Here is an 11753-nt window from a genome sequence, read left to right as displayed (position 1 = left end):
GTATGCATTGACATCGAAGGCGCTTTCAATAACGTATGCACCGAGACACTTATCCACTCCTTAGACGAGTTTCAGGTAGACAGGGCCTTAAGGAACTGGATAAACCACATGCTAAGAAACAGATGGATAAGCTGCGGGCTATACGACGTGAAAATAAGAGACAAAGTTGGACAAGGAACGCCACAGGGAGGGATACTTTCACCTCTGTTGTGGGTTACCACCATGAACAGTCTCTTGAGGACCCTAACCGAAGAAGGATTTGACCCAGTCTGCTACGCAGACGACGTTATAATACTTCTGAGGGGAAGGAATCCGAATCAACTCTGTCGAAGAGCAGAAACGGCTCTAAAAATTGCTTTTAACTGGGCCAGGCCGAGAGGTCTGAACGTCAACCCGGAAAAAACAGAATTATGTCTATTCACAAGGAAAAGGAAAATGGGACACTACGAGGAACCAGTTTTTCTAAATAAGACAATAAATATCTCTTGTACAGTTAAATATCTAGGAGTAATTCTGGATAAGAAACTTAAATGGAAAGACCATATACAAGAAAGGACCAACAAGGCCCAAATATGTTGGTCAACCTGCAGAAGGGCGATAGGCTCAAAATGGGGGTTCAATCCTAGGATGATACACTGGCTATACAGAAGCGTAATTAGACCAATTCTAACGTACGCGTCTGTGGTATGGTGGACAGCCATGGACAAAAAATTCAATGTGGAAATATTGCAAAAGGTCCAAAGAACATGCTGCCTAAGCATTAGCGGAGCAATGAGGACCACACCGACTAGGGCTTTAGAAACAATTTTGTTTATACACCCAATAGATATTCAGGTAAGGTATGAGGCAGCCATCGCAGCTGCAAGGCTAAAGTCGATGAGCGAGTGGATCGAAAAGAGCCACCAAACATACCACCAAAACATATTAAAGGTCACAACGGGTGAATCTATAAATCAGGTAGTATCGGACCGTATACCTGAAACTAGTGAAGTAGCCTTGTGTGAAGTGTCAATACCTGACAGAGACATGTGGATCGGGGGAGCTCTAGCACAGATTCCCGCTGGAAGCTGTGGGTTTACGGATGCGGCTGTGCTAGGGGGGAGAACCGGACTGGGTATTTATATAATGGAACCGGAAACGGAAATCTCCCTTCTTCTGCCGGATCACAACACGATCCTGCAGGCGGAACTCCGGGCGATAACAGAGTGTCTGCTTTGGTTTGATACTCACACAAGGCCTACCACTGTAAATATCCTTACGGATAGCAAAGCAGCCATTAGAGTTATATCAACCAAGACAGTGAAATCTAGAACTGTCTTGGAATGTATTAAATCTATAAATAATTACTCTCAACACGGTAAGGTAAACATTATATGGGTACCAGGGCATACCGGGATTAGGGGTAATGAAATAGCAAACTCCTTGGCAAAACAAGCCAAGGAGCAACCCACGGTAAGTCTAGAAAGCGCTAAGCCGTTTAAAGCTACGCGACTAGAACTAAAGACATGGGCAAAAAATGCACATATATCCCTCTGGAGTAGTGAAGAGAAGGGAAAAAACACAAAAATCCCAGACGAGGACAAAACAAAAGAATTACTTTTACTAAGTAAAAAAGAGGTCACCTAGGTCTAAAAGCGCACCTGCACAAAATAGGTTGTGCAGAAAACAGTGAATGCAGAGCATGCGGAGACGACGAAACGTTGGAACATTACCTCTGTCATTGTCAAGCCTTCACAAATCTGAGAACCCAGTTACTAGAGAATGACATTATACCAGGACTCGACCAAATTAGGACAATCGAGTTCAAAAAGATCAGAGACTATGTAAATAGGACAGAGATCCTAGACTAAGTCAAAAAAAGATAATCTTCCATAACCCAAAATTAGAGCGCACAACAGGCCTACATATGGCTTAAGTGTATGTCCACATGGGCATGTGGTGATCTAGTATCACCCCTCTTATCAACCTAACCTAACCATGTCAACCAGTTCATACAACTTTCGTTAAGATATTAGCTTCTTTCCCGTACTTTTTTATAGTAAAACTCGTAAAAAGAGAACAGTAAAAAAATTGTTCTCACACAAAAGTTTTTTGAAATAGTTCGGGAACGGAAAAATGGAAAATACGTAAAAAAAAAACTGGAACAAATGTCAATGTCGGCGTACCAGCCAATCAGACGCCGCACAATGGTTCAGGAATCGATTTTCCTGGCCAAAAATCAAAATTTTGTTTGGTCAAAGATATTTAATTTCTATATGGGATTCGATAGTAAACATATTGAAACTAAGGAAACCAAAAAATTAGGCCCAAATATTGGAAGGTGTGGGCGTGGTGTGCTCCTAAAGACGAACATTTTCCCCAATTTTTGGGAAATACGTAATTTTTAAAAATTTCTGGAGAAAGACGAAGTTATTTCTCGGAAACTATAACAGATATTGTGTTCATTGTTTTTTGTAAGGTAGGTAAGATTGTGGCCTTTAAAAATTGTTTTAGTAAATTACCGTAGCGTTTACACAACATGATCTATTTTATTTTTCCTCAGGTACTAAATTTTATGAAATTCTAAATTTAGTGGACTAGAACTTTTGTGGAACAACATGGAACAAAGTTCTGTTATCACAGAAAGATGCCCTAGAGTTTCTTCTTTCAGCCCATATGTACTTTTGTACCCGTCCCGTTCCGTCCGTTTTACACTTTTTTCAATTTATTGAAATTTCATGGGTAAAAATGTGTGTTTTTCGTTACTGTTTCCATATGAATTACAGCTTTTTGACACAAATTATTTTTGTTTATTTGTTGGTGTTTGAACATCTTTAATAGATAGGAAGATATAAAAACACACAAATATTTTGATAAAAAATAGTTAAAAAATTCAAAAGTTTAATTTTGACCTTGAATTTCTCTGCAACTACGAGACATAATTTCACCACTTATAATTAGTCTGAAAGCTTCTTGTGTTATCTGTCTAACAAAAACGGATTATGGATATATCTCTATCAGTTCAAAAGTTACAGAATTTGTACCAGGAAAAAACGATTCTGAACCACTGTGCGCCGGCAACCATGTTACTATTTTTTACACGCTCAAATTTGTCGAGTAAAAAGTTTTTAAAGAGGGCGTAATTCAGCGCCATTTTTTTTTAAAAGTGGTAAAATTTGTAAAAACTTTTTAGTTGTGGAACAAAGCTGTTGTTACGATTTCGGATCCGAAATCGAACGTATCGTCTGAATTTTGTTCCGATTTCGTTGCGATTGGTTTGCTGGGAATAAACTAGTATTTTGCTTCTTGTATGTTGTGCTAAATGAGATGTAAAAGGAAGGTAAAAACAAAATATAAACAACTTGATTCGCAGACAAAGAAGGAATGACAGAAATGAAAGGAAAACGTAAATAAAAACAAAAATAATAAAAGAATGAGATGTCGTCTCCTCCTAACACACAAAAGTGTTGTTCTCTTCGAAGGGAATGTTGTTGTTGTTGTGGTGGTGGACAAGAGAGCCAGAGCTCGGCGCGCACATCAAAATCCAAACAAAACAAACTAAAAGGGGCCAACTCAAAAAATATCCACGGCATGACAGTCAGTAATTTTTCGATATTGGAGCGTGTTACAACGTAGTTCTGGTGGATTGTTGTCAAAGAGTTGTTTCTCTGCTGGTTCAGTAGTGCGCTTTGTGTGTTTGTGGTTCGTTTTTTTTTTTTTGTAATATCTCGAGTTAATTGAAGAAAAATAAAAGTAAAAATATACTAAACACAAGCCATTATGTATTACTACTATCGCAAAAAATAAAAATTGTACTTGTGGTGTACATACAGATGTGAAATAAAACAAAACCTTCGACCATCAACTATTAATAATTATGACAACTGGAAACAAAATTGTTCAATTATAAGCAATCCAAATGAAAATAGAAGAGATACATTTTGTATCTGTTTTGGAATAAACAAAATTGCAATTACAAAAATTTTATTAATTTGCTACAAAATGGTTTAAAAATAAACAAATTGAAAAATATAAAATGAAAAGAATTTTGTGCTGGATTTTATTTAACGTGAACCCTGTGAAAAATTAATAAAACCAAACCTCAAATGAAATCAATTGAAAACGTCGGTCTTAAAAATCATTAAGGAAAATGTTATTTTTGTTGTTGCTGAAACATTTATTGGATACTCGGATACTCAGTGAAGCGAAAAAAAAAAAAAACAAAACGTAGAAAAGAAGTCCAATAACAGAAGCTAACGATTATGACCGACCGACCCCCTACCTATTATGTCATGTTGTCTCAGTGTGTGTTGTTTTGTTTGTTGTTTTTATTGCCACCTCCCTCTCCTTTAAGTATCTTATTTAGGATTTTCTTTTTTTGTGTAAGAGTTGTTATTTATATATTTAAAATATCCACTACCTGCAGGCAATGTTAAGAAAATTACTCGTTAATGAGTTTTAAAATAAAATTAAAATGTTTCCAAGGGATACCATCACACAGAACCAAGGAAATATAAAGAAAAAGGATGATACAAATAATGTAACTTATGAAGGAATTCTACTTGTAGTACAATGACCTTATTTGAGGGCAGTTCAAGGAAAAGTTAACGTATCTTGGAACCCCTGGAATTGATTTAAAATGTGTATCATAGTTAATCGTGGTAATACTGATCACAACGTTGTTGTTTCCATACTTCCTTCCGATTGCTGTAAATACCTTCTCCTATAGACAGGTGTTAATGTAAGCTGTACAAGAAAAAATTCTTTTAACTTCAAATTTAACAGTAAATATCGACAGAAAATTGCCCAAAATTTCAAGATCAATATTTCTCGATTTCGATAAATACATAAAAGCCGAACAATTTTAAATGTTTTCTACTCACGGAACACCTTGAGGATATCTTAGGTCCAGAAAAAGACCTAAGGAGGAAAATCTTTCTATAATTTTTTTTGAGATCTGTGGGGTTTCTCTCCATAGAAAAGCTATAGTTGGTTTCCGCTTAATAGTAGATCTATCAGAGGTCTTTTCTTCATAGAATACCCTCCATAGGTCTCTTGGGTCTTACGTACAGGTGTAGACTGATGACTTTCCTGCAGTATTCCATATTATGAAGACTCTCGCCAGGTTTTTTTGGATAGGAGATAGACGACCTTTAACAAAATCTTCTATAGACAAAAGACCTTGCACAGGCCTCCTATAGATTGAAAACTTTCCCCATGTCTTCCATAAATAAATTACCCCTCTCAAATCATCTATAGATAGAAGACCTTCTCAATGTCATGCGTAGATAGAAAGTCTTTCCTGTGTCACCTGTAGATAAAAGTCCTTTCCCAGGTCGTATAAGAATTAAAAACCTTCCCCGGTTACTATGGATAATCCCAAGATCTTCTAAAGGCGAAAGATAATCCCTGGTTTTCTCTAGATAAAAGTTTCATATAGACATTTAGAAGTCTTCATTAGAGGATCTTCCCCAGGTCATCTATAGATAGAAAGACTTTACTATATCATCTACAGATAGAAGACCATCGCCTGGTCATTCATAGATGGAATACTCTTCAATGTTTCTATGGAAATAACATATTCCCAAGATATTTTCTAGGTAGTAGGTCCATGTATAGCTTTAATAGTCTTCTATATGCAGAAATTCGTTAGAGGGACATTGGTTTTAAAGAGGTCTTCTCTTTAGACTTAGGTGGCCATTGTGAGATATTTTTAATATAGAGAGGGAAGAGATTTCTACATTCCATAGATGACCAAGAGGACATCATAGAAGACCAGGAGGTCTTCTTGTAGAAGACCAAAGACCGGGATTTTTTTTTTTTTCATAGAAACCAAGGGGTCTCCCACAGACGACCAAAAGACCTTCCATGAAAGACCAAGGGGCCTTTCATTGAAGACCATTGGGACTTCCATAGAAAACCATAGACGACCAAGAGCTATTTTTTAGAAGACCAAAGCCTACGAGACCTTTCCATAGAAACATAGAAGTGGTCTCATAGAACAGGTAATTGTAATTGTTCCACAAACATCCCATACGGGACAAGGGAGACTTCTCTGATATCAATGAGTGCACCCCGATTCATATTAGCTCAATGATATGGGACCTACTGTTTATCGCCGAGTCCGAACGGCGTGTCTACGACACCACTTGTAGAGAAGTTTTACAAGGCTGAAATACTCAGGAAATTTCGCCAACATTACTGAGGGATATTTTGCCACCGTTGAAAAATGTTTAATGTTGCCTGGCCGGGGAATCGAACCCACGACCTTTAGCGTGCAAGGCGGGTGTGCATACCATTGCACCACGGTGGCACCCCTCATAGAACAGGTATCGGCACTAATACAGACGCTTTGCTTGCGGTCTCACTCATACGACTCTCGCTCTCTCCACAAACAGCCTGTGCTCTAATGCATTGCTTCATTGACTTCTGAACGAAGACTGAATGGTGGTTGTTCTGTTGTTATTCTCATCAACTGCACGTGTGCCCCTTTTTGCCGGATGCTGTCATAGAAAACCTTGAGGTCTTCTCGTAGAAGAGCAAGAAGTCTCCTTATTCTCATATAAATCTTTGGGCCTTCTCCTTCTTCTTCTTGAATGGTGGTTGTTCTGTTGTTATTCTCATCAAGGGCACGTGTGCCCCTTTTTGCCGGATGCTGAAAGGTATCAGCACTAATACAAACGCATTGCTTGCGGTCTCACTCATACGACTCTCTCTCTCTCCACAAACAGCGTGTGCGTTAATGTATTGCTTCATTGACTTGTGAACGAAGACTAAATGGTGGTTGTTCTGTTGTTATTCTCATCAAGGGCACGTGTGCCCCTTTTTACCAGATGCTGTCATAGAAGACCTTGAGGTCTTCTCATAGAAGAGCAAGAAGTCTCCTTATTCTCATATAAACGTTTGGGCCTTCTCCTTATTCTTTCCATAGAAGATACAGAGAACTTCTCAGAGACCATCAAGAGGTCTTCTGATAGAAGACCAAGAGGTCTTCTCACGGAAGCTTCTCATAGAAGAACAAACGGTCTTCTCAGAGAATAACAAAGATTAATACGTCTTCTCAATGGAGACAAAGAGGTCTTTTTACACAGGTCTTCCCAAAGAATACAAAGCGGTCTGCTCATAGAAGACCAAAGGCGAAGAGGCCTCATCATAGAGGCCTCATCATAGGTCATCTCATAAAAGACCAGCGATGAAGAGGATTCCCCACAGAAGAAAGAAAGAGGTCCTATTAAAGAAGACTAAAGTCTAAGAAGTCTTTTCATAGAACACCAAAGACCAAGAGGTGTCTCCAAAGAATACCATTCTCATAGAAGACCAAGTGGTATCCTCGTAGAAAACCCAGTTGTCTTCTCACAGAAGACCAAGAGGCCTTCTCAACGAAGACAAAGAGATGTCCGCATAGAAAGCCAAAGACCAAGAATTCTTCTCATAGAGGACCAACTGATCTTTTCATAGAAGACCAAGATACTTTTTTATAGAAGACCAAGATACTTTTTTATAGAAGACCAAATACCAAGGGGTCTCCCCATAGAAAACCAAAAGGCCTTCACATTAGGCCGGGGCGATTTGTATGGAAGGAAAAAAGTGATAGTGGGCGCCTGGAGTTTCTGATTCTTGGGGTTGTACTGAGCAAAAAAGTCCACTAGACCATATGTCTACGGTGAAAATCGAGCCCTCGGATTTTGACTTGAAATTTTTTTCAAGGATATTTTGGGCAAACCATTTCTTAGAAACTTGACCTATCCTGAAAATTTCCTTTTGCGTTCTTAGTACACTCACCAAGGGCTTTCATCTCCAAAAGGAAATTTCCACCCACTGACTTTGAGTCAAATTTTGTAGCACAGTGTAATTTATCGATATTTTCCGAAAAATGTGCACATTCACGGGGCCATAACTGCCTGAAGGAGCGTTCCAATGCTTTTGCTGTGTACTAGAGAGTTCTTAATTATTGTCTTGGCTACAATTTTTGTCTTTGTGTTTGATCGAAAATCTCAGTGGTTTGGCTGTTACATATATGCCAAAATATCCAAAAACCCTTGAAAAGAACTTCAAGTCAAAATCCGGGGGCTCGATTTTCACCGTAGACATATGGTCTAGTGGACTTTTTTGCTCAGTACAATCCCAATAATCAGAAAATCCAGACGCCCGTGGTGGTGTTCAAATCGCCCCACCCTACTTCACATAGAATACATCGAAGACTAAATACCATGATGTCTTTCCATAAGATGTCTTCCCATAGACGACAAAAGACCAAGAGGGCTTCTCATAAAAAGTCCATAAAAGACCAAAGACAAAGAGAGCTTCTCCTGGACGTCCAAAAGGTCTTTTCGTATATGGCCAAAATGTCTTCCCATAGAATATCAAAAGCGAAGATTTATTCTCATAGCAGACCAGGTGGTCTTCTCATAGAAGGCGAAGAATTCTTCTTGTACAAGACCAAAGATGAAGTGGTTTCCCCAAAGAAGATAAGGAAGTCTTATTAAAGAAGAAGACTAAAGTTCAAGAGATCTTTTCATAGAAGTTCAAGTTGTCTTCCCACAGAATACTAAAAACCAAGAGATCTCTCCAAAGAAGACCAAGAGGTATTCTCAAAGAAGACCAAGCTGTATTCTCATAGAAAACCAAGTCCAAGGTCTTCTCACAGAAAATCAAAGACCAAGAGGTATTTTCAACGAAGACAAAGAGGTCTTCTCACAGAAAATCAAAGAAAAACAAAGACCAAGAAATATTTTTTATAGAATATCAGAATAACTCCTTATAGAAGACCAAAGACCAAAGCTATTCCCAAAGAAGGCTAAGAGGTCTCCTAACAGAAAAACCAAGAGATCTTCTCACATATGACCAAAGATCAGAGGTCTTTTCATAGAAGACCAAAAGGTCTTCCCAAAGAAGGTCAATAGGTCTTCTCATAGAAGACCAAAGGCAAAGAGGCCTTCTCATAGCAGATTAGGTGGTCTTCTCATAGAAGACGAAGAGGTATTCTTATAGAAGACCAAAGAGGGTTTTCCAAAGAAGACAAAGAGGTCTTATTATAGGAGACTAAAGTCCAAGAGGTCTTCTCATAGAAGACCAAGTTGTCTACTCACAGAGTACCAATACCAAGAGGAATCTCCAATGAGGCCACGAGGTGTTCCTGAAAACGCCAAGAGTTCTCCCCACAGAAGACCAGAGGTCTTTCCAAAGAAGACCAAGAGGTCTTCTCATAAAAGATCATCTGGTCTTCCCAAAGAACACCAAGAGGTCTTTCCATAGAAGCCAATGAAGTCCTCACAAGAGATATTCTCATAGAAGACCATGTATCTTTCCAAAGAACACAAAGATGACTCCCCATAGTAGTCCATGAGGTCGTTTAATAGAATACCAAGAAGTCTTCTGGTATAATACCTAAAGGATCTTCTCATGGAAGATCAAAAGCGAAGATTTATTCTCATAGCACACCAGGTGGTCTTCTTATAGAAGACGAAGAGGTCTTCTTGTACAAGACCAAAGATGAAGGGGTTTTGCCAAAGAAGATAAGGAAGTCTTGTTAATGAAGACTAAAGTCCAAGAGGTCTTCTCATAGAAGACCAAGTTGTCTACTCACAGAGTACCAATACCAAGAGGAATCTCCAAAGAGACCAAGAGGTCTTCCTAAAAAAGACCAAGAGGTCGTTCTAAAGAAGACGAAGTGGTCTTCTCATAGAATACCAAGTGGTATTCTCTACGAAAACAAAGAGGTCTTCTCAACGAAGACAAAAAGATCTTCTCACAGAAAATCAAATACCAAGAGATCTTCTCAAAGAGGACCAAGAGATCTTTTCTTAGAAGGACAATATAATTTCTTACAGAAGACCAAACACCAAAGGATCTTCCAAAAAAACCAAGACGTCTCCCCACAGAAGACCAGGAGGTCTTTCGACAAAAGACCAAGAGGCCTTTCACAAAAGATCAACTGGTCTTCCCAAAGAACACCAAGAGGTCTTTCCACAGAAGCCACTGAAGTCTTCACAAGAGATATTCTCATAGAAGACCACGTATCTTCCCAAAGAACACCAAGATGACTTCCCATAGTAGTCCATTAGGTAGTTTAATAGAATACCAAGAATTCTTCTCATAGAAGACCAAGACGTATTCTCATAGAAGACCTTCTCAAGAAAACTTCTGAAATAAAGTCTTTAGGAGATTTTCTTTCAAGAATACTTCTCTATTCAAACAAGTAAAAAAGTATCAGTCGGCTTTGCCGACAGAGATATACCCTCAGCCTGTGTATATTGAAACAATTTTTTTTCCCAAAATACGTTTGTATTTAGGGGGTTTTAAAAATGTAAAGATCAAAAGTTTTGCGGAGGAGATACTAAAAGGAATGGATCGCCATTGACCGTTATGGAAGTGGATCTCCAGCCGCAACATATGGTGCCACACTATTCGGGCTGTTTGCTCAAGAATTATGGACTTGCCCCTAAAAAACTTTTACCATCGTAAATGAGGCAGAGAATGCAAGTTGCTTCAACAAAAATCAAAGTGATTCGATAGCAGGTCTTAAAGTGAACTTATCCGAAATTTTGTGTGGGAGGTACCGGATAGAGTGGACAAATTTAGTCCTTATTTGAACCTGATCTATATCTGGTAGATATATTAGGATGTGTAAAGTGTAGACCAATTCGGCCACTCCCTTCAAGAGTTACCGTACGAACAATTTTTCCGAACATTTTTGAACTTTTGTGGGGGAGGTACCTGAAGGAGTGGACCGATATGGCTTATCTTCAAACTTAAACTATGTTTGGACAAAATATTACTAAGACCATATTTTGGACCGAATCGGCAGATCCGTTCGAGAGTTATCGTGCGCTCCAACCACCTTACACGTTGTCATAGGGGTTTTTTTTGCAACTTTCATGCTATTTTCTCAGGAAGTATGGACTTGCCCCTGATGAAACTTGTACCGTCGTATGGAGGGCAGTGAATACAAGTTGCTAAAACAAAAATCAAAGCGATTCGAGAGATGGCCCTAAACTGAATTTTTCCGAAATTTTGTGTGGGAGGTACCCGAAGGAGTGGACCTATTGAGACCATATTGGAGCCTCATATTACTCTGGTAGAAGGTTTACACTATACAAGGTATGGACCAAATCGGTCACTCCCTTCAAGAGTTATCGTGCGCACAAACTTTCCGAACATTTTCGAACTATTGTGGGGGAGGTACCGGAAGGAGTGGACCGATGTAGCTCATCTTCGAACTTAAACTAAGTTTGGGCAAAATATTACGAAAGCCAAAATTTGAACCAAATTGGTTCATCCGTTCGAGAGTTATCGTGCGCTCCAGCCAGCAGGACAGACAGACGGACGGACATGGCTATATCGACTCCAAATTGTTTGAAACACATTTCGTCCAAACATACTTGGGGTCTAAAACCATTATTTCGATGAGGCATATTTTCATCGTATCAAAGTGTATATGAGGAAAAGTCAAAATTTTTTAGTTTCCATGAAGCCAAGGTTTGCACTATTATAATACGCGAACTATTGTAGTTTACCAGTAACTATGACTATTGCTGGATTATTTTAGATGTTTTTGTACAAAGCTCAAAAATTTAGCAAAAAAAAATTAACTTACGTGGTATTTACGACCGCGTAAAGGAAAAAACATATGTAAAACACGTTGAAGCTAAACAGTTTTTTTACATTGCTATTCGATTTCTGATTAAACCATTCAAATGACGGACATCTGTCCAAAGTAAAAGTAGAAGAATACAAAATGAAGATTACACTTCTAATGTATCACTTTCCAAAAT

General features: G+C 38.6%; 1 protein-coding gene across 3 annotated transcripts in view; it reads left to right on the top strand.

Moving 5' to 3' along the window:
• Nucleotides 1–3435: 3435 nt before the first annotated feature.
• Nucleotides 3436–11753, top strand: part of LOC141397862 (uncharacterized) — a 95141-nt gene continuing 86823 nt past the window's right edge. The window contains exon 1 of one of the 3 annotated variants that reach the window (XM_073974678.1): nucleotides 3436–3681. The gene's annotated coding sequence lies outside the window, so the exon portion shown is untranslated. Of the gene's footprint in view, nucleotides 3733–11753 lie in introns of all 3 variants that reach the window. The other 2 variants (XM_073974679.1, XM_073974680.1) reach the window with 2 other exon arrangements.

This window comes from Musca autumnalis, unplaced genomic scaffold (assembly GCF_047663935.1).
Source record: "Musca autumnalis isolate F117 unplaced genomic scaffold, ASM4766393v1 scaffold_3, whole genome shotgun sequence".
NCBI classification, from domain to species: domain Eukaryota; kingdom Metazoa; phylum Arthropoda; class Insecta; order Diptera; family Muscidae; genus Musca; species Musca autumnalis.
The sequence above is the reverse complement of the archived record's forward strand: the minus strand, read 5'-3'. Positions and strand labels throughout refer to the sequence as shown.